Raw genomic sequence first — 22,869 nt, 5'->3', positions numbered from 1 at the left:
GAAGCTATTGCAAAAAATAGAAATGGAAGGAAAATGCCCAAACTCTTTCTATGAAGCCAGCATTACCTTGATTCCAAACGAGACAAAGACCCCAATAAAAAGGAGAACTACAGATCAATTTCCCTGATGAACATGGATGCAAAAATCCTCAACACGACACTAGTCAACTGGATCCAACAATATAAAAGAATCATTCACCACAACCAAGTGGGATTTATACCTGGGGTGCAGGGCTGGTTCAATATCCACAAAACAATTAACGTGATTCCTCACATCAATAAAAGAAAGGACAAGAACCTCTCAATAGATGCAGAGAAAGCATTTGACAAAATACAGTATCGTTTCTTGATAAAAACCCTCAAGGAAGTAGGGAGAGAAGGAGCATACCTCGAGATCATAAAAGCCATCTATGAACGACCCAACATTAATATCATCCTCAATGGGGAAAAACTGAGAGCTTTCCCCCTAAGGTCAGGAACATGACAGGGATGTCCACTCTTGCCACTGTTATTCAACACAGTATTGGAAGTCTTAGCCTCAGCAATCAGACAACACAAAAGAATAAAAGGCATCCAAATCAGCCAGGAGGAAGTCAAACTTTTGCTCTTCACAGATGACACGATACTCTATATGGAAAACCCAAAAGATTCCACCAAAAAACTGCTAGAACTGATCCATGAATTCAGCAAAGTCACAGGATATAAAATCAATGCATAGAAATTGGATGCATTCCTATACACCAATAATGAAGCAACAGAAAGAGAAATCAAGGAGTCGATTCCAATTACTATTGCACCAAAACCCATAAAATACCCAGGAATAAATCTAAACAAAGAGGTGAAAAATCTATACACTGAAAACCATAGAAAGCTTATGAAAGAAATTGAAGAAGACACACACATAAAAAAAGGAAAAATATTCCATGCTCCTGGATAGGAAGAACAAATACTGTTAAAATGTCAATACTACCCAAAGCAATATACATATTCAATGGAATCCCTATCAAAATAACACCAGCATTCTTCACAGAGCTAAAACAAACACTCCTAAAATTTGTATGGACCAGAAAAGACCCCTAATAGCCAAAGCAATCCTGAAAAAGAAAACCAAAGCTGGAGGCATCACGATCCCGAACTTCAAGCTGTATTACAAAGCTGTAATCATCAAGACAGTATGGTACTGGCACAAAAACACTCAGATCAATGGAACAGAATAGAGAACCCAGAAATGGATCCACAAACGTATGGCCAACTAATCTGTGACAAAGCAGAAAAGAATATCCAATGGAATAAAGACAGTCTCTTCAGCAAATGGTGCTGGGAAAACTGGACAGCAACATGCAGAAAAATGAACCTGGACCACTTTCTTACACCATACACAAAAATAAACTCAAAATGGATGAAAGACCTAAACATAAGACAGGCAGCCATTAAAATCCTAGAGGAGAAAGCAAGCAAAAACCTCTTTGACCTCGGCCACAGCAACTTCTCACTCAATACGTCTCTGGAGGCAAGGGAAATAAAAGCAAAAATTGAACTGTTGGGACCTCATCACAATAAAAAGCTTCTGCACAGCGAAGGAAACAATCAGCAAAACTAAAAGGCAACTGACAGAATGGGAGAAGATATTTGTAAATGACATATCAGGTAAGGGTTAGTATCCAAAATCTATAAAGAACTTATCAAACACAACATCTGAAAAACAAATAATCCAGTGAAGAAAGGGGCAAAAGACATGAATAGACACTTCTCCAAAGAAGACATCCAGATGGCCAACAGACACATGAAAAAATGCTCAACAACATTCATCATCAGGGAAATACAAATCACAACCACAATGAGATACCACCTCACACCTGTCAGAATGGCTAACATCAACAACTCAGGCAACAATAGATGTTGGCGAAGATGCAACGAAAGAGGATTTCTTTTGCACTGCTGGTGGGAATGCAAACTGGTGCAGCCACTCTGGAAACAGTATGAAGGCTCTTCAAAAAATTAAAAATAGAACTACCCTACGACCCAGCAATTGCACTACTAGGTATTTATCCAAGGGATGCAGGTGTGCTGTTTCTAAAGGGGACACACACATGTTTATAGCAGCGCTATCAACAATAGCCAAAGTATGGAAACAGCCCAAATGTCCATCGATGGATGAATGGACAAAGAAGATGTGGTATATATATACAATGGAGTATTACTCGACAATCAAAAAGAATGAAATCTTGCCATTTGCAACTATGTGGATGGGACTGGAGGGTATTATGCTAAGTGAAATTAGTCAGTCAGAGAAAGACAAAAATCATGTGACTTCACTCATATGAGGACTTTAAGAGGCAAAACAGATGAACACAAGGGAAGGGAAGCAAAAACAATATAAAAACAGGGAGGGGAACAAAATAAGAGACTTTTAAATACAGAGAATGAACAGAGGGTTGCTGGAGGGGTTGTAGGAGGGGGGATGGGCTAAATGGGTAATTCCTTAAGGGGCATCAAGGAATCTACTCCCGAAATCATTGTTGCATTATACGCTAACTTGGATGTAAATTTAAAAATTAATTAATGAATTAATTAAAGGTTCCTATCACCTAAAAAAAAAAAAAAAAGATAGCACATGTAGTATTTCATCTCCTAAAGTCAGATATTTAGGAGTGATTTTTTTTTTTTTTCCCCAGCTACCAAACACTTTTCTCCTTGTCTTTCACCAATTACTGCTTCAGGACAAATTTCTAGGAAATTTTCTGAGTCAAAGTGTGTGCAGGTATTTAAGGCTTTTGTCAGACTGGCCTTCAGAAAGGTTTAGAACTAGTTTCACTTCTGAGCTGGAAAAAGAAGGCCCCATCCTCTCCAGCATCATTTCCAGTTTGTCCTAGAAGTGCTATTTGTTGTCTTACTCTGATTTGCAGTCTAAGCTCTTCCTAATGGTACTCAGCTTCAGCATCTGTTCAACACCATCATCCCTGTGGGTGGCCCTGGACTGGAAATCAACCTCCCTGAACCCGGAAGTCTCAGTTGTAGTCTCCGAGATTTCTAAATTGAGATGATATAAATAAAAACCCAACTCAAGGCCCAATTCTTATTATTTGAAACATAAGATTTCAGAAACGGGGATGGCATTTCGGAAGAGCCTTGTAGGTAACTGTGGTGCAGAAGTGGAAACTGAGGCAGAGGAAGGGGGACGTCTTCCCAATAAGAAAAAGTCAGAAACATCTGCTAGAAAAATGGGTAAAGAACATGAACAGACAATTTAGAGAGGTAACCTAAATGGATGCTAGTATACAAAGAAATGTCCCCACCCATTAGCCGTTAGGGAAATCCAGGCCAAAACAAGGAGGAGATACAAATTCAGACTGGCAAACATCAGAACGTTGGAAAACACCAAGTGTCAGGAGGGTGTGGAGGAAATGGGGCTCTTGTGCACCACTGCTGAGTGTAGACTAATACCCTGAAATCCAGCAATTCCACGCCTGGGCAAATATCCCAGGGATCTTCCCACGCAACCAAGGATGTTCACTGCAACTGTTCATGGTAGCTATGGGAGTAGGAGATAAACAAATGCCCCTCATTGGGAATAGATATGGGATCTATTGGCAAATAGATCTAATATTGGCAAATATTGGCAAAGTATGGGATATTTTGGAATTATGGGATTATTGTGCAGCAGTTCAAAACAATGAAACAGACCAGAGGTCAATACACAAAGGCCTCTGGACCAAATTTGACTTGTTGCCTATTTTTGTGCAGCTTGGCTCATGAGCGGAGAATGATGATTACATTTTTTAGTGGTGGGGGAAAAAAATCAAAAGACTATTTTGTGACACATAAAAATTGTATGAAATTCAAATTTCAGCATCCATGAAGTTTTATTAGAAATACAGCCATACTCATTCATTTATATATTGTCTGTGGCTGCTTTTGCACTACATCAGCAGACTTGAGTTGCTGCAACAGAGACCATATGGCCTGCAAAGCCTAGAATATTTACAGGCAGCTCTTGACAGTAAAACTTTACTGACTTCTAAACTAGACAAACACAAAGAAACCTGAATGAATCCACAAATGTTATAGCTAAATTTAAAAAGTAAGTATCAGGCCACCTGGCTGGCTCAGTTGGTAGAGAGTCTGACTCCTGATCACAGGGTGGTGAGTTCAAGCCCCACGTTGGGCATAGAGCTTGCTTAAAAAAATAAAAGGTGAAAGAGAACAACGACAATAAAGTAAGTATCGGTTTATCCATTCCTGTGTAACAAATTATCAAAAATCCTAATGACTTAAAACAAAATAAACATTTATTATCCTACATAGTTCCTGTGGGTCAGGAATTTGGGAATGGCTTGACTGAGTGGTTTTGGCTTGGGATCTATCATGAGAATGCAGTTAAGATGTCGCTGGGGCTGATGTCATCTGAAGGCTTGACTAGGGTTTGAGCATCATTCAAGATGGTTCACTTACACGGCTGGAAAATTGGTGCTAACTGTTGGCAGGAGGTCTCATTTCCTCTTAGACCTCTCCATAGGTCTGCTTCAGCATCTTCACACCGTGACAGCTGGCTTCCCTTAAGGTTGGTGACCCAAGAGACGGCAGGGAGGATGTTGCAATGTCTTTTATCACCCAGTCTTGGAAATCACACACTGTTACTCTTGCAATATTCTCTTTTGAGTAGGGTCAGCTCTGTTCAATGCAAGAAGGGACTGCTCAAAGATGTGAATACCAGGAGATTTACTGGGAACCATCTTGGAGGCTGAACCACAGTAAGAAATAGAACGTGATCTATAGCCAGATGCTTTTTAATTAAAAAACTAAATTCATATTTGCAGGAAACAACACTATATATTTGACAAAGCTACATACAAATTAAAAGATATTTATTAGGGGTTCCTGGGTGGCTCCATCATTGAGCATCTGACTCTTGATTTCAGCTCAAGTCATGATGTCACAGTTTGTGGGATCAAGCTCCATGTAGGGCTCTGCGTTGACAGCACGGAGCCTGCTTGGGATTCTCTCTCTCCCTCGCTCTGTGCCCCTCCCCTGCTCACCTGTGTGCATGCACGCCCACTCTCTCAAAATAAATAAATAATTAAAACATTAAAATATATTTAATTATATATCTCACGAATTGTGAGATCACGACCTGAGCTGAAGTCGGATGCTTAACCAACTGAGCCACCCAGGCACCCCAAAAATATTTTTAAAAAGATATTTATTGAACAGAGTGGGGAAGGAGGGTAATGGAAGTGGAAGATAGGGATAAAAAAAAAAAAAAGGAATGAGTGAGTGAATTAATAAAACCAGAGAGGAGTCTTACACAATTCAACTCTCTTTACTCAAGTTCCCCCCTCCCTTGAAAAAAGAGAGAGATTGAAAAAAGTTTCCTTGTCCAAGATCACAACGAAGATCACAAGAACCCAGCCTCCCTAACCAAGTCTGTCTCTCTCTGCCACACTCTCCTTCAATTCAGGGTTGACCTGCAGAGACTTCAGACAGCTCTGGTTCCTGGCTAAGTAGGGAAGATTTTTGCCTGCGGGGAGGGGTGTGGGGACCAGCAGAACTAGCCTGGGAAGAAAAGGCTTAGTTATTACCCAAATAATGGTGCTGGTGGATTGCTCACCCTTCCTGCCAGGGTTCTGCCTTCTCTGGAGACAAAGGACTCTCACAGCCCAGAGCCCTGTGAACACCCCCAGGTCCAGCCTGTTAGTAGTGGGAGAATTGAAACTCTCATTTCTTTAAAAATATATCCTGGGGCTCTAGGCCTTGTGACTTCTTTTATTTATTTCTTTTTATCTTCATAAGCTCACCAGGTAAGAACTGTTATTTCAAGAAGTGAGTTGAATAGATCATTTCTGTTTTACCTCCCTGTGAAGTCACTCACTCGTCATTTCAGCAAATCCTTATTGAGCATCTACTGTGTGCCAGTACTGGGGATACAGCAATAGACAAAGCTGGCAAAGCCCCTGTCTTCATGAGGGGTGGGAGTAATAGGAACAGACATTTGACCGCAAACAAATAAACAAAAAAAAGTAAAGATAAAGTAAAAGAGGTGAAGGAAAGGAAAATTATTGTGTTATCAGGGAAGACTTGTATTTGAACTGAGATCTGAAGGTGAGAAAGAGCCTGCTCACTGGAATGAAGAGCAATTTACAGCAGGTGTAAAAGCCCTGAGGTGGAATTCAATGTGCTGGGTTTGTGGAGATTAGGGAGGCAGGCAAGGCCCAGATCAGACAGGCCCTCGTAGCCATTTGTCAAAAGAGTTTGGAATTTATTCTGGGCATCAGATGGAACTCACTCCACCATCATTAGTTGTATGATCTCAGACAAGTTACTTCACTCCTCTAAGCCTCAGCTTACCTTTCTATAAAGTAGAGTTAATAATGATGTCATTGTAGTAGACAGCCTCTGAAGTCCCCCTACAACAACTGTGCGTCCTGGTGTTCACACCCCATGAATGTGGGCTGATTCGCTTCTAACCAGTACAGTATGGCAGAAGTGATGGTGTAATCATCTCCTCTTCCTGCTGGAAAAAATCACCACAAACATAGCAGCTTAAAACAGCACAAATCTCCTACCTTGAAGTTCTGGGGGTCAGACATCTACGTGGGTCTTACTGGGCTAAAATCAAGTTGTTGGAAGTTCCCAGGGAGAATCCACGTCCTTGCCTTTTCCAGCTTGTAGAAGATGCCTGAATTCTTCAGCTCATGGCCCCTTTCTCCATCTTCACAGGGTATCACTCCAACCTCTGCTCCCATTGTCACCTCTCCTTTTTTGTCACCACTGTCCTGCCTCCCTCTTTCCCATATAAGAATCCCGTGATTACATTGGGACCCATGTGGCCAATGCAGGATAATCTCCCCCACTTTAACTAAATCCTTAACTTTATCTGTTACCTTGCCATGTAAGGTAACAAATTCACAGGTTCTAGGGATTAGGACTTGGACATCTTTGGGGACCATTATTTTGTCTGCCACAGATGGTAGGTCAATTTTGTGATTAGGTAATAAAAGACGGTATCTTTTGTCTCAAGTGCTTTTGTCCCCTACCTCCTTTCCCTTTTTCTTTCTTTCTCCTCCCTTCCTCATTTCCACTCTCTCTCCCTTCCCCCTTTCTTTCTTTCGCTCATCACTTTGGGGGGAGCCAGCTGCCATGACATGAGGCAGCCTTGTGGAAAGGTCCGTGTGGCTAGGAACTGAAACTCCCAGCCAACAGCCAGTGAGGAATGAGGTTTGCCAACAACCATGTTTGTAAGCTTGGAAGTGGGTTCTACGGCCCCAGCCAAGCTTTGTGATTGCTATAGCTCTGGCCAACACTTGACTGCAGTCTCATGGGGAACTTGAACTTAAACCACCCAGCTAAGCAGCTCCTAGATTCATGACCCTCAGAAACCATGTGAGAGAGTCGTGATCTCATGGTTGTGAGTTCAAGCCTCATGTTGAACTCCATATTGGGCATGGAGCCTACTTTAAAAATACATACACACACACACATACATACATAAATATACAAACTAAAGTGCCTGGGTGGCTCAGTCAGTCAAGTATCACTTAAAAAAAAATTTAATGTTTATTTAATTTTGAGAGAGAGAAAGAGACAGAACATTAGTGGGGGATGGGCAGAGAGAGAGGGAGACACAGTATATGAAGCAGGTTCCAGCCTCTGAGCTACCAGCACAGAGCCTGACATGGGGCTCGAACTCACAAACCACGAGATCATGACCTGAGCCAAAGTTGGACGCTTAACCAAATGAGCCACCCAGGCACCCCCTAAGTGTCTGACTCTTGATCTCAGCTCAGGTCTTGATCTCAGGGTCATGAGTTCAAGCCCTGCATTGGGCTCCTACTTAAAGGAAGGAAGAAATGAAGGAAGGAAGGAAGGAAGGAAGGAAGGAAGGAAGGAAGGAAGGAAGGAAGGAAGGAAGGAGCAAGGAAGGAACCATGTGAAAGAATGTTTGTGGTTTAAGCTGCTAAATTTTGGGGTGATTTGTAATGCAGTAATAGATAACAAATACATTCATTCATTGATTCAGCATATATGTATTAAGTACTATACTACGCACCAAGTTGTTTGAGGTGCTGGGAACATAACAGTGAATAAAGCAGAGAAAAATCCCTGCTCTTATGGAGTTTACATGCTATCAAGGGGAGATGGACAGCAAACATGGCCAGTTATGTGATCTGTCAGAAGGTGACAATTGCTAGGAGGAAAAAGTAGAGCAGGGTAAGGGAGATAGGCTAGTCAAAGAAAGCTTTGCTGAAAAGGTGCTGTTTGAGCAAAGACTTGAAGGAAGTGAGGGAGGAAACCATGCTCTTCATGGGGAAGAGTATTCTAGGTGGAGGGAAGAACAGGTACAAAGGTCTCGTGGCAGGACAATGCCAAACTCTTAAGAAAAGCAGTATGGAGACCAGTATGATTGAAATGAAGAGTACAGAGGGCAGAGTGGTGGCAGATGATGAGAGAAATGAGGCGGGGATCAAAGTAGATAGTGCATGTTAAGCTCTTTGAACCTAGTAGTTGCTCAATAAATTAAAGCCTTTGTTTTCTTTAAGAAGCTACATTTTATTTTATTTTTTAAAGTAGTCTCTGCATCCAATGTGGGGCTCACACTCACAACCCTGAGATCAAGAGTCACATGCTCTATTGACTGAGCCAGCCAGGTGCCGTGCTACACTTTTTTTTTTTTTTAATTTGTGAAATAATCTAAGGAGAACACAAAAAAGGAAAGATAACATAATGAACACCCATTTAACCATGACCTACTCTAATAAATAAAACCCAAGAGCTACTACTGAAGCCTCCAACATACCTTCCCATATCCCAATCCTCTACCCCAAATATCACTCACTGAATACAGCGTTATCATTCATATACATGGCTTTATATTTTTACTATATGTGTGTATCCATAAAGAAATCTCTAGCACTGTTTTTCAGGAAATAAATAAATAAATCTGATAAGGGATGAATATCCAGAATATATAGAGAACTCCTAAAACTCAACAACAACAAAAAACCAAACAGCCTCAAAATGGACAAAGGACTTGAATAGGCATTTCTCTGAAGAAGATAGATGAATGGCCAATAAGTACATGAAAAGATGTTCAACATCACTAATCATTATTAGTGAAATGCAAATCAAAACCAAAAAGATACCACTTCACACCCATTAGGATAGCTATTATTAAAAAACAGAAAATAGGGGTGCCTGGGTGGCCTGGTGGGTTAAGCTTCTGCCTTTGGCTCAATTCATAATTTCATGGTTCATGAGTTTGAGCCCCTTCAGCTCAGGTCACGATCTCATGGTTTGTGAGTTCAAACCCCACAGCACAGAGACCGCTTCAGTTCCTCTGTCCCCCTCTCTCTGCCCCTCCCCAACTCGTGTACTCGCGTGCTCTCTCTCACACTGTCTCTCTCTCTCTTAAAAATAAACAAACTTAAAAAAAAAACAGCAAACACGTATTGATGAGGATATGGAGAATTTGGAACCCTTGTGTACTGTTGGTGGGAATGTAAAATGGCATATAGCCTCTGTGAAAAACAGCATAAAGTTTCCTCAAAAAAATTAAAAAATAGGGGTGCCTTGATGACTCAGTCGGTTAAGCGTCCAACTCTTGACATCAGCTCAGGTCATGACCTCACAGTTCGTGAGTTCAAGCCCTGCTGAACTCTGTGCTGACAGCACAGAGCCTGCTTGGGATTCTGTCTCTCTCCCTCTCTGCCCCTCCCCTGTTTGCTTTCTATCTCTCTCTCAAAATAAATAAAAATAAATAAACTCTAAAAAAGTAAAAAAAATAGAATTTCCATATGACCCAGCAATTCTACTTTTGGGTATATACCCCAAATAAGTGAAAACAGTCCCCAAAAGATATTTGTACACCTATGTTCATAGCAGCATATTTACAATAGCTAAAACATGGAAGCAACTCAAGTGTCCATCGACCAATGAATGGATTACTGAAATGCAGTATATACAGCCCCTGTATTATTATTTGGTCTTAAAAATGAAGGAGATTCTGCAATATGCTACAAGATGGATGAACTGGAGAGCATTGTGCTAAAAATGTGAAATAACCCAGTCACAAAAACCAAATAGAGAGTAATTCCACTTATGTGAGGTGTTTAGAGTAGTCAAAATTTAAAGAAAGTATAATGGTAATTGCCAGGGGCTGGAGAGAGGGGAGAACAGAGAATTGTTTCTAAATAGGTATTGAGTTTCAGATTTACAAGATGAAAAGAATTATGGGGATGGATGGTTGGTAATGGGTTGGATGGGGAGGGGATGGCTACGTGACAATGAGGATATATTTAATACCATTGAACTACACACTTAAAAACTGTTAAGATGGCTAATTTTATGTTATTTGTATTTTAACACAATAAAAAAGAGAGAAAAGCAAATCCCGTATATCATATATATCCTCCCTATATATAAGGGTATCATTGGTATACCAATTGTATCACTCTATAATTTATTTTTTTCCACTCAACATGTTATTCCTGAGATTTATCCAGCATGATAAATCTTTTTCCTTTCTTTTTGGCTGCATAATATTCCATTGCATGCATATATTATAATTTAATATATTAAAATGTTTTGAAATGATAGCCATGCCATTATCACACCAACAAATTCTCAGTGATTTTTAAATATTATCTATACCCAGTCCATATTAAAATGTCTCCAATTATCTCAAGGATGTCTTTTTACAATTAGTTTACTCAAATCAGGATTCAAACAATATCTATCCAATATATGTGGCCATATGTCTCTTGAATTTTTCATTCTAAAACAGCCTTTTCTTCTCCTCCCCACCCACACCATTACATAGATGGTTAGAGAAACTGGGACATCTGTTTCACATCCTGAATTTAGCTGTTTGTTTGGTTTTTTGCTTGTTTTGTGTTTTAAAGTTTATTTATTTATTTTGAGGGAGGGAGAGATAGCACACAAGTGAGGGAAGGGCACAGAGAGAGGGGAGAGAGAGAGAATCTTAAGCAAGCTCCACACTGACAGCACAGAGCCTGACACGGGCTTGATCCCATGAACCGTGAGATCATGACCTGAGCTGAAATCTTGAGTTGGATGCTTAACTGACTGGGCTACCCAGACACCCCCCCCCACCTTTTTTTTTTTTAATGTTTATTTATTTTGAGAGAGAGAGAGCATGAGTGAGGGAGGAGCAGAGAGGGCGAGACAGAGAGAGCGCGAGATAATCCCAAGCAGTCTCTGTGCTGTCAGTGCGCAGCTTGACTCAGGGGTCAAACTCATGAACTGTGAGATCATGACCAGAGCCTAAATCAAAAGTTGACCTGAAACTAAATCAAGAGTCAGACACTTATCTGACTGAGCTACCCAGGCATCCTAGCTGGTTGCTTCTGACAGTGTCTTGATCAGATTCAGTTTTGTTGGGGAGATAAAGGGAAGTACAGGAAACTCATGTAGCCCAGTGACCAAACCTCGTGTCACCAATATGCTACAAGTCTACAAGATGGGCTTCCTGATAATGATGTTATGGGAAATAGATAACAAGGGCTGTTACCTATTTTACCAAAAGTGATGTCACTTGGGGTGCCTGGATGGCTCAGTCGGGTAAGCGTCTGACTCGGTTTCGGCTCAGGTCATGATCTCAGGGTTAGTGGGTTGGAGCCCTGCATCGGGCTCCGCACTGCCACTGCTGTTAAGGGCCTGCTTGGAATTCTCTTTCTCTCTCTCTCTCTGCTTCTCCCCTGCTCGAATGTTCTAAATAAATAAACTTAAAAAAAAAAAAAGTGTACCTGAATCTAATTATGAAGAATAAATAGGACAAATTCAGATTGTGGAATCTTCTACAACTTGTTTGGATTCTTCAAAAATGTCATGAAAAGAAAAAATGAGATGAACATTGATCAGATCTTGGATCACAAACAAAACAAAACTACAGCTATACAGGACATAACTGGACAAATTGCGGAAATTTAAATGTATATAAATGTGGAGTTTCTTAGATGTGATAACGGCATTGTAGCTATATGGGAGAATGTCCTTGTTGTTAGGGGACACAGGCTTAAGTATTTAGGGGTAAAATGTCAGAATGTCTGCAAGTAACTGTCAAATGATTTAGCCAAAAATAAAATATATGTGTGTATATAAATAACCTGGTAAGGTGTATTGACAATTGATGAATATAGATGAAAGGTATAAGGATATTTATTCATTGCAGTTTTTAAAACATTGCTATTGGTTTGAATTTTTCTTAAAGAAAAAGTTGTGGGAAGAAAAAAAAGAAAACCCTCCTTTGCTCTCAGAACTGCTGGGCACCCTCTGCATTATTACCACAGGGGCGCCTTGGATTTGCGAGTCTTCACCATAGCTGACATTGACGCCAATCTCCCTTATTGCCGAGCGCTCCTCTCCTCCCCCTCCCCCGCGCCAACCCACTCCTGTTGCAAGAGCCACGGTTAGAAGCCCCAAGAGCCCGGATCCTATCACTTCCAGGCTGCTAAATTCCAAACACTGGAGGAGGAAGAAAAGAAGAGGAAGGCCCTGCCGGTTCCCTGGCACCCTCTGCGGCCCGGCACCGCCCCCTGGTGGCCGCCAGCGTGCGCGCGGCGTGGGTGCTGGGAGGTGGGCACTTCCGGGGAAAGATTCCGCACCGCCCCCCCAACCCCCCAGACTAGCGCCCTCGCAACCCCAGCCTGTTCACCCTGGGACTGCACATTTTAAAGAACACCACCTACGTGCCCAGCGTGGTGCAAAGTGCTTAACAGATGTTATCTCACTTAAGTCTCACATCATCGGCCCTTACAGGTGTGAGTATGACAGGCCCCATTTTAAGGACAAAGTGAGGTGCAGAGAGGGGAGGGGAAGTGCACAAAGACTGCAAGGCTAATGTCACATTTTTTCTTTCTCTTTCTTTTCTTTCTTCGTTTCTTTCTTTCTTTCTCTTTCTTTCTTTTTCTAAATTTACTTTTGAGAGAGAGTGTGAGTGAGCGAGGGGCAGAGAAAGGGAGAATGCAGAGCCCAAAGCAGGACTCAAGACCTGAGCCAAGTCACATGCTTAACCGACTGAACCACCCAGGCTCCCCTAGTGTCACATTTTCTAACTCAGGTCCAATGCGCATTACACTATGTGCCCATTACAGCCCAGTTGATACCAATGATAGTGATATGATGATAATTACCACAAAATAATAGCAAGATAACCTACAGCGCTATGAGCCATGCACTGTGGGACATAAACACATTTAGTCTACAATAGCCCCAGGGGGTAGGTTCTATTAATATGCCCATTTTACAGTTGAGGAAATTGAGGTACAGAGAGTATTAAGACATTTGTCCCAGGGCACCTGGGTGGCTCAGTCAGTTAAGTGTCCAACTCTTGATTTGAGCACAAGTCATGATCTCATGGTTTGTGAGATGGAGACTCACATCAGGCTCTATGCTGACAGCGGGGAGCCTGCTTGGGATTCTCTCTCTTCCTCTCTCTCTCTCTCTCAAAATAAATACATTTTTTAACTTAAAAAAAAAAAAGAAAAGAAAGAAATTCATCCCAGGTAACTCAGAGAGTAAAGAGTACTGTGAAGGCATCAGGAGACGTGGAATTGTCCAATGGCTCTGTTCATAAATCTTTACTGCACACCTACTAGGTGCAGGCCCCTGAGCTGAGGCCTGAGTGCAGCACAGAGGAGGACTAAACAATGCTAGCACAATGAAGCATGAGAAACCGCAGAGCAAGTCTATACACCAGAAATGTATTACTGAAAATGAGATCCTCAATGAGGAAAATGGTTTAGGATCAGCCGGAAATAAAAGTAAACACGAACAACTGACCACTTCTGGGGGAGAAGAGGATAGTTTAAGTAAATATAAACACTGTCACTGCAACATGCCAGCAGGGATAACACAATGGTAACACCTAATTTGAGGCTTGGCTGAGCATTTGCTTTGAAGAAAAGTAAAAGGCGCTGCCATTCTCCTGAGAAATTCGGAAAAGGAATAGCATTTTAGACATGAATTAAAATTCCTACTCCTAATAAACAGAATCTAGCGATTCAATCTGACTTTCAGAGAAGGCCATTAGACCACCACCTACAACCAACTCCTCCTGCTTCAAGCCTGGGGCCTCAAGAATCCCCTCCCTGGTTTTAGGAAAGTCCACTGTTCTCTGGCCCAGCAGCCTACCTCTCCCTCCCTCAGGTGCCTCCCAAGCTGGCTGCGGAGCACGTCTCCTTAGGAAGGTTCCAGACTTGGGGCCGCCGGTTCATTGCCAGAGATACACCCCTTCCTTACCCGGGTGAGATCCCAGGGCGAAGGGACTGTTGCAGGAGGCCAGGTCTAGGGCCCACCGTGGGCTGCCGCTGGGACTGGAGCACTCTCAGGGCCAGCCCAGCGCTGCCCCTCTCTGCCCACACGTTTTTCTCTTTTCTTGTAGACATTTTGTAAAAAAATGAAGAACATAAAGCTTTATCATTTTCATTAACCACCCCCCACCCCACTTTATTAAGGTATGATGGGCATACTTTAGCTGTACATAATGTTTACAACATGTTGTTTGGGTACCATTTTTTTATTGAAGTATAATTAACATACAATGTTTTATCAGTTTCAGGTGTACAGCATAGTGATTCAGTGCTCACCAGGATTAGTGTAGTCACCATGCAACATTATTACAATATTACTGAATATAGTCCTTATGCTGTACTTTCCATTTCCCTTAGCTTATAACTGGAAGTTTGTACCTCTTAATCCTCTTTATCTATTTTGCCCATTCCGCCCCCCACCCACCTCCCCTCTGGCAACCACAGATTTGTTCTCTGCATTTAAGAGCGTGGAGTATCATTTTCATTCTTGCCATTCTTGTTACTATTTTGGTCTGTATCATCCAAGAAATGTTGTTTGGACATATTTGAGGAAGAGATAAGGCTGGAAAAATTGGCCAAGAGTTTGAATAAACTGGAGAAGAGTGTTTGAAAAACAAAACAAATACAGCTTCCCCTAAAAGTAGCTGTAGTTTTGATAACCTAGATTAGCAGGGCTCGAAGTGTGGTCCCTGGACCAGCAGTGTCGGCATCATCTGCAGACTTTTTAGATCTGCAAATGCTCTGGAAGAGATCTGCTGAATAAGAAAACAGCAGGCTGGAGCCCAGAAATCTGTTTCAACCAGTGCTCCAAGAGATTCTGATGCGTGTTCAAATTTGAAAACCACTCTACTACACAATAACCAAATCTCCTGTGAATTCAGTCATATTTAAAAAATGAATTTATATTTCCCTAGCCATTAACAACAACTTCTATCTGAGACACTATGGAAAGAGGAGCCTGGAAAATGCCTGGTGTGGGGACAGAGTTTTCCCACCCAGAATGTCTCCTGGAGGTAACAAGTAGTATGAGTTACAGGCACCCAGATGGGTTGGGCAATGTCAAGGGTGTGGTTCCTTAATCCCCACCCCCCACAAAGTGTTTGTAATGAAACTGGAAAATAAAATGAAAGTGGAAAAGTACCAAAAATGTCCTTCCTGAGCCTGGCTAAAGGTAGGAGTGGATGGGCATGGAGGAAAGGGTTACTGTAGTTTGTGCAAGATCTCCCTTAACTGAACACCCTTGAGCTCCCAGGAGGGGTCCCCTGGGTGTTTTTTCGGCTCCCACCCCTCTGTCACTTGTCTTCCTCTCTTCATCCCTTTCAGGTCTCCTTTTGATCACCCTGGGGCCCATTTTCCCTGGCTCCATCTTTTTACTCTCTACCTTTTCCTGCACCCCACCACACACAAGCTCCTGGGTCTCCAGCTGCTGACTCTTCAGCACAGAGAGCACAGAAGTCATCACCTCCTTTTGATCCCTACATAACCCTTCACGGACTTCAGGGGCAGAGGGCAGAGGCGGTGCAGGTGAAGGAGGATGTGCAGAATCCTGCTAGGCCTGGAAGGAGAGGGGGACCCCTGTAGGGCCTGCAGGGATTCATAAAGCTCCCCAATTTGGAAGCCGTTTTTGTCCCAAGGAAAGGCCACAAAGCCACTACCTTTTGGGGAGGCTCACCACTGCTGTTCTGCTGGGTGTTTGAGTCAGTGAAGTCACCCCCACCTCTGGCTGGATCCCTGAGCCAAGAAATGCCACTGACCTGGCAACCTTTGGGGAATGTCACACACTAAAAGGGGAGGCAAATAAGTACTCCTTTTCTCTCCCTGCCTTTGGCTGTTTCCTTGCTGGACTCCTGTGCCTTTGCCCCCCACTCTTATGGACACAGGGACTATTTCTGGGCAGAGGCGTGGTAGGTGAAAGCCACTCCTTTCCAGAAGCTGCAGAATTTCTTCCAGATCAAGTTGGGATAGTGAGGCAGGGTGTCTGTGGCTGTGGAATCCTGGGATTTCTCTAGGCCAGGGCTGGCATCCAGCCCATTACCCAGGTCACAAGTTCCGATTCAAGCCTGGGTCTCAGATGAAACTTCATCTGTCCACTGACCCCCACAAATAAGAGTCAAATTGCCCATGGTGACTCCTCAGCTGGATTTGCTACATTTGTGGATATTCAGAAGGCTCTTGACATGTTTTTTCCTCACCTTATGAATTAATGAAATATTTTTATTTTGTTCTTTCCACTAGCTTGTTAGACACCTGTGAGGTTTTATTTGGTTTTGACCATTCTTTCAGCATTTACTCTTTAAAGGTAAAATGCCTTTTTTTTTCCTTTTGCTGTTTTTAATGTTTTCTAGTCTTTTTCAACCGTTTTACAATTATGTGACTAGTCAACTGTCTCTGTGGGAGAGGAGGCACTGAGAATGCTGGGCTTGCCTCAGTGAACAGCCCTTCTCTTTGGTATCTTGGATCCTCAGTTCCTGCTGCTTTGGGAGCTCTCTAATGCCTTCAAATATATATATTTGTATTTTATCCATCTCTTCTAGCTATCTCTAGTAGACGTGTTAGTTTATGACACGCTATTCTGTTAATACTAGAAATGGAAGCATCACTGTCTTGGATTTTAATTCTGTATGTTTATTTTTTTTTTTTAATGTTTATTTTTGAGAGAGAGAGAGAGAGAGAGAGAGAGAGCGAGCGAGCATGTGCACAAGTGGGGGGGGGGTGGTGCGGAGAGAGACGGAGACAGATGACCCCAAGCAGGCTCTATGCTGACAGCAGAGAGTCCGATGTGGGGCTCGAACTCACAAACCCTGAGATCATGACCGGAGCCGAAGCCAGACGCTCAAGTGACTGAGCCACCCAGGTGCCCCTAATTCTGTAATGTTTAAAGACATATAAATAATACTGTTGTTTTGTACACTTAATTATTTACTTTATTCACATATGATCACTTTCTTTGGGCTTGATTCTTTCTTATGTCTCTGACCATCCATCTGGGATTATCTTCCCTTTGTCTGAAATACAGCCTTTACAACTTCATTTAGGGTCTGCTCATGATGAAATTCCTGTTTTTAGCTGCATTAATAGGTCCCCATTCCTGAAAGATTTTTGCTATACACAGAGTTCTAATTAGGCACATATTTTCTTTTAAGTGAAGATTTCATTCCTCACTCAAGTGGCTTCCCTTAATGCTACTGGGAAGTCAGATGTTACATCTCTGAAGTTAATTGATCTTTTTGTCTAATTGTTTTTAAGATTTTATGTACCTTTTATATTCTTTAACCATGATGTGTACAGTTGTGGACTTATTTTTATTTATACTCTTTTGAGTTTCATTTGGCTTCTTGAATCTGGAGCTTGGTAGGTCTTTCATCAGTTCTGGAAAACTCATAGCCATTAACTCCAAATATTTCTTATTTTCCTCTGGAATCTAATTAAACTTATGTTGGGCTTTCCTACCTGAAGGTTTCATGTGTTTTACTTTGTCTTGTCCCTTCTTCTTCTGTCTCTTCATCTCACTGTCTCTGCCCACCAGTTTCTGGACAATTTCTTCCTACCCATATTCCAGTTGATTCTCTTTTATGTGTAATTTGCTGTTAAAAAAGTTGTTTCATTTTTTTTTTCCAAAGGTCAATCTTTTTAATTTTTTTTTTAACATTTATTTATTTTTGAGAGACAGAGACAGAGCATGAGCAGGGAAGGGGCAGAGAGAGAGGGAGACACAGAATCCAAAGCAGGCTCCAAGCTGTCAGCACAGAGCCTGACGTGGGGCTCCAACTCACAAACTGCAAGTTCATGACCTGAGCCTAAGTCGGACGCTTAACTGACTGAGCCACCGAGGCGCCCCAAGTTGTTTCATTTTTAATTAGCTATTTTTTAAAGTTCTTTGGTCACTTTTCCAAACCTACTACATGAATTTTTTAAGCTTTCTTGGTTTTGTAGGTATTTTCTAGTTTTTTTTAATAACTCTTTAAAAATACTAAAAATTGCTATTTTATACTCTGATAAACAATTCCAGTATTTGGAGTTTTGCGTATTTGTTGTGCGTTATTTCTGTATGTTCTCTTTCATGATGTCCTACATCCTTGTGTATCTGGTTATCTTTGAGAATGTGCTGGAAGTTACTAAGAAAAGGGCTGTGTGTGAATCCTCTGATGTCTGAGATGACAATACCTTTCTCTAAGGGTCATTTTCATTTGCTTCTGTCAACACGTGGACACAACACTAGTGTGGTAAATACTGAAGGTTGAGATTCCTTTACACGTCCAAGATACCCTGAATTTGGGAGACATGTCTGCGCCAGGGGCTTTTTATCTCAACATTTACTTGAGGGTACCTACATTTGGGGGTCCCTGTTCAAATGTGGGGTGATTATTCAGACTCCCAACTTTCAGCACTTTTATACTTGTACCCCTTATACTGCAAGTCCACCAATCTTACAGCTGGAATTGTCAGTTGTCTTCTTCCATCAGCAAATGCCTTCAGGCAAAAGCAGCTTGAGTGACGGGTTTATGAAGTCAGTCTGTTTCATCTCCTGGAGTTTGATTCCTAATTCTTCACTCTCCTTGTTAGCTCTTTTGAATGCTGTCGTTTTTCAACATTTCAACCAGCTCAGGTTATTTTGTATGTTAGAGTTGGTCCTAATTACCTAGACTACCATTATTGGGAGTGTGGCCCTTCACTCAAGGCTTTATTATTCTCCCTCCAGCCTGCCTGCACAGGACCGCTCCTATCCAGAGTTAGGGAGAAAGGAGAGCGGAAGAGGAGATGGTGTCTCTCTTTTTACAGCCTTGTTTCAGGGGAGCAGAAACTTACACTTCCTCAGGAAGAGCCACATTTTCTCAGAGAGATAAGATATGGTTACCTGGTTTCTCCACTTACCTACACAATCCCATTTGGTTGAACTTATCCCCATTTTGTCGGGTAGGTCACATGATCGGAAATGGTCATGCTATCAGGGCGAAGCGCGGGGAGAAAAGGGGCGGGGCCTGGCCTGGGGTTTTCTGGTCATGGGACTCCCGTGGCTGGTGGCGGCCACTGGAAGAGGGTAGCCTGGCCCCGGGAGCAGGACGCTGGGCACAGGTCGCGAACGCCCTTGCTCCTTTGCACTCCGCGCACACAACGCGATGGCCACGCCGACGCAGACTGGAACTGGGTGTGCCGGTGTCAGCGGCGGATGACGTCAGACACGGTGGCATAAGTGCGCCGACGCCAAGGCTTTCGGGGAATGTAGTCCAGCCGCGCCACGCGTCTCGGCAGGCGGAGGCCCTCTTGGTGCGCGTACTCGCCCCGCTTCCCACTTAGCGCCCGTAAAATGTGAGGGGACGCAAGTGGGCCTCCTTTCACCTCTTTAAAAGGGCACACTTAGCTCTTCCTATTACTAATTCGAAATTTGGTGGTACAAACCCTTCTAACCTGCCTTCTCAACGCCGCCACGCTGTCACATCCCCTTTTAAGATGCTTAACCTGAGGGAAAGCCAATTTGTGCTTACTAATGGATATTGAAACTTACAGTCTAGCCCTGTTTAAAACTCCAAACTCATACCTTACTCTCAGATGGCCGAATGCCCTGCCTGCTCCGCGCATGGGTGAGGGGAGAGCGAAGGAGAAAGAAGATGCCCGTTTGCCGCGTTAGGTCCTGTTTGGGGGCCGGTGGCCTGCCCCCATCGGGAGATGCGCACCTGTCTGGGCGCGGCATTCAACTTCGCCCCAATCCCAAGTGTTCATTCACGGCGGGCGGTCTCTCATCTCTTTGGCCCCATGCAGTGCTTGCATTTTTTTTTAACCCCTTGCCAGATGGGTCATCCCCTAGCTTGGTGCGGCAGTCACTGGGTCACAGCCCTATGGCTCCTGCCATCCTATTTTCCTTCCCTCTTCTGAGACCCCCAGGCACAGAGAAAAGGTTTGTCGCGGTTTTCGAGAACCGCCCCCAGCTTCTTGTTTGGTTAGCTCCCCATTCATTCTCAAGGGTCTTGGTTTCAATGGTCAATTTATATAGTCACCCACTTCAGCGTCTAGTGAAATCCTGCCTTGGGATCTTTGGCAGCAAAGAAAACAGTTGGAGTGGCCTTATCCCTTGCTTCCTAGGCACAACATGAACTCGGACCCTTAGAGGGCTTCATGATCTGCTGGTAGGGGCTACTCCAGCAGCAGCCGCCCCTCCTTCAGAAATCTCGTTTCGCCCCTGCCTGTGTTTTGTTCCTCCCCACCCCCTCACCACCGCATATACATTCTTCAGAGGTAGGTACACGGCAAGCTCTCCCAAGAAGGGGGCCTGTGGTTTGCTGGAGATGGAGCCACCAAGCTCCAAGGATTTCTGACGTCTCCAGTATCTTCAGTTATTCTCTTGGTGTCGGAGTCCCCCCCACCCCTCCCCATCCTATGGAAAGGGCAGAGGCCTTCACCCCAGGACTATAAGGCCCCTCTCCTCTGGATCTGAACCTTGTTATATGGTAACATGTCAGTGGAGGCCCAAGAGCAAGAGGTTGTGTGAATCTTAAACCTCCTAGAGTCTCCTGTGGGACAGGGTGTCCGAGCCTTGTGGTACCCTTTAGAATGCAGAAGAACACGAGATTTTGCCTTTGGGGTTTTATCAGCAACTCCCAGCCAACAGAAAAGTTCCTGTCAAAATCCTGTGATAACTCTTCTGAAAACAAGCACTAAAATTCAAGAGCAAATGCTAATTGCTAGTTTCTTAATGCATACAGTGTAACAAAAACCCTGTTAATCATAATTAATACTTATCTGTTCATAGTGCAGTAAAATACCATGTATACTTCAGGTCCAAATTCTTGGTTCCTTTATCCACTAAAATGTGTCCAAAAACTGTTCAAAGGAGTGTTTTTCCAAAATAACAAGGTTTTTACTGAAATGTATGATCAAAAATCAGTTTTCTCCTCCCACCAACTCCTGCAAATAATCACTTGGGTTCTGGATCTACAGGAAGTTCTCTGCTCCCTTGCCCTCCCCCCCCCCCCCTTCTTTTTAACTGGTCCCTAAAGAGGCATTTACAGGGAGTGGAAATGACTTTGCTTGATCTTGACAGTGCCAAGAACCTTTTTTCATTCTTAGGGTTGGATCAGCTTTTCACCCTTGAGAAAAGGAATGTCTATTTTCCTTCTCCTAAATCCTCCTAAATGTTTGATGTACAGGTCAAACAGGCTCATACCCTGAGGGGAACCAAGCTTTAGGGGAGGAGGGACCGGATAAAAGCAAGGAGGCAGACTTTAAAAGAGTTTGAACATTCAGAGTTGCACATATGACATATGCAACATCCTTTAACACGTTAGTATTTTGCCATGTTTGCTTTTAAAAAAGAGAAATGATGCTTTAAGCTTTATTGTATTCCTTCCTACCCTCTCCCCTGTAGCTCCAGAGGAAACTACCATTCTGAAGCTGGTATTTTAATACTTCCCTACTTTTACTTCATGTTTATTAAAAATAGGTAAAGATTTTTAAGTTATAACACCTCACACTTTACGTATCCCTCAACTTTATTTTCAACGCTAGCCTCATTAAGACATGTACATCCAGCACAACCATTTATTACATATTTGAGTATCTCCTGTGCTGAGGACACAGCACCGAATAAGATGCAAACATTGCTGCCCTCGATCACCACGCTGTTTACTTGCCATTTGTGCACTTTTCTTTTTGTTATGCTTCAATAGTTTATCTCCTCTTCCCCCCACCTCCAAATTCCTACTTTCATGGAGTTTACCTTCTAGAGAAAGACATATAATAAGTAAAATATTTAGATGGTGGTATTATGGAAAAAAAAATGAAGCTGAGAAGGGAGATAGGGTGTGCCATGGAGGCAGCAGGCTCTTTTGATAGGGTAGTCAAAAAAGGGCTGTTGAGAAAATCTGGAGCAAAGATTTGGAGGAGATCAGGGATAGACTGTGTGACATCTAGGGCAATGGACTCCAGGAAAGGGAACAGCAAACATACAGGCTCTAAGGTGGAAGCTTGTTGTGTAAGTTACCGCAGGGGTTGAGTGGGCCCAGAGCAGTGATAAGGAAGTCGTAGTGGGGGGTGCCTGGGTGGCTGTCAGTTAGGTATCCAACTTTGCCTCAGGTCATGATCTCACGGTTCGTGGGTTCGAGCCCCAAATTGGGCTCTGTGCTGACAGTCCAGAGCCTGGAGCCTGCTTCGGATTGTGGCTCCTTCTCTCTCTGCCCCTCCCTCACTCACGCTGTCTCTCTCAAAAATAAACATTAAAAAGAAAATTTTTTTCAACGTTTTTTTTTGTTTGTTTGTTTTTTTAATTTTTGGGACAGAGAGAGACAAAGCATGAACGGGGGAGGGGCAGAGAGAGAGGGAGACACAGAATCGGAAACAGGCCCCAGGCTCCCAGCCATCAGCCCAGAGCCTGACGCGGGGCTGGAACTCACGGACCGCGAGATCGTGACCTGGCTGAAGTCGGAAGCTTAACCGACTGCGCCACCCAGGCGCCCCAAAGAAAATTTTTTTAAAAAGGTAGTAGTGCGTCAGAAAGATCAAATAGGGAAGCAGGTGGTAGCAATATTATGTACAGCTTTTTAATTTTTATT

General features: G+C 43.0%; 1 long non-coding RNA gene across 1 annotated transcript; it reads right to left on the bottom strand.

The window, feature by feature from the left end:
- Positions 1–3,843: 3,843 nt before the first annotated feature.
- LOC109494921 lies at positions 3,844–22,463 on the bottom strand. Its single transcript, XR_002150074.2, has 3 exons — positions 19,199–22,463; positions 6,345–6,510; positions 3,844–4,670 (listed from the first exon to the last, which is right to left on the bottom strand). It is a non-coding gene; the product is annotated as an uncharacterized LOC109494921 (long non-coding RNA).
- Between the last annotated feature and the right edge of the window lie 406 nt (positions 22,464–22,869).

Source organism: Felis catus, chromosome E2, assembly GCF_018350175.1.
Source record: "Felis catus isolate Fca126 chromosome E2, F.catus_Fca126_mat1.0, whole genome shotgun sequence".
NCBI classification, from domain to species: domain Eukaryota; kingdom Metazoa; phylum Chordata; class Mammalia; order Carnivora; family Felidae; genus Felis; species Felis catus.
The sequence above is the reverse complement of the archived record's forward strand: the minus strand, read 5'-3'. Positions and strand labels throughout refer to the sequence as shown.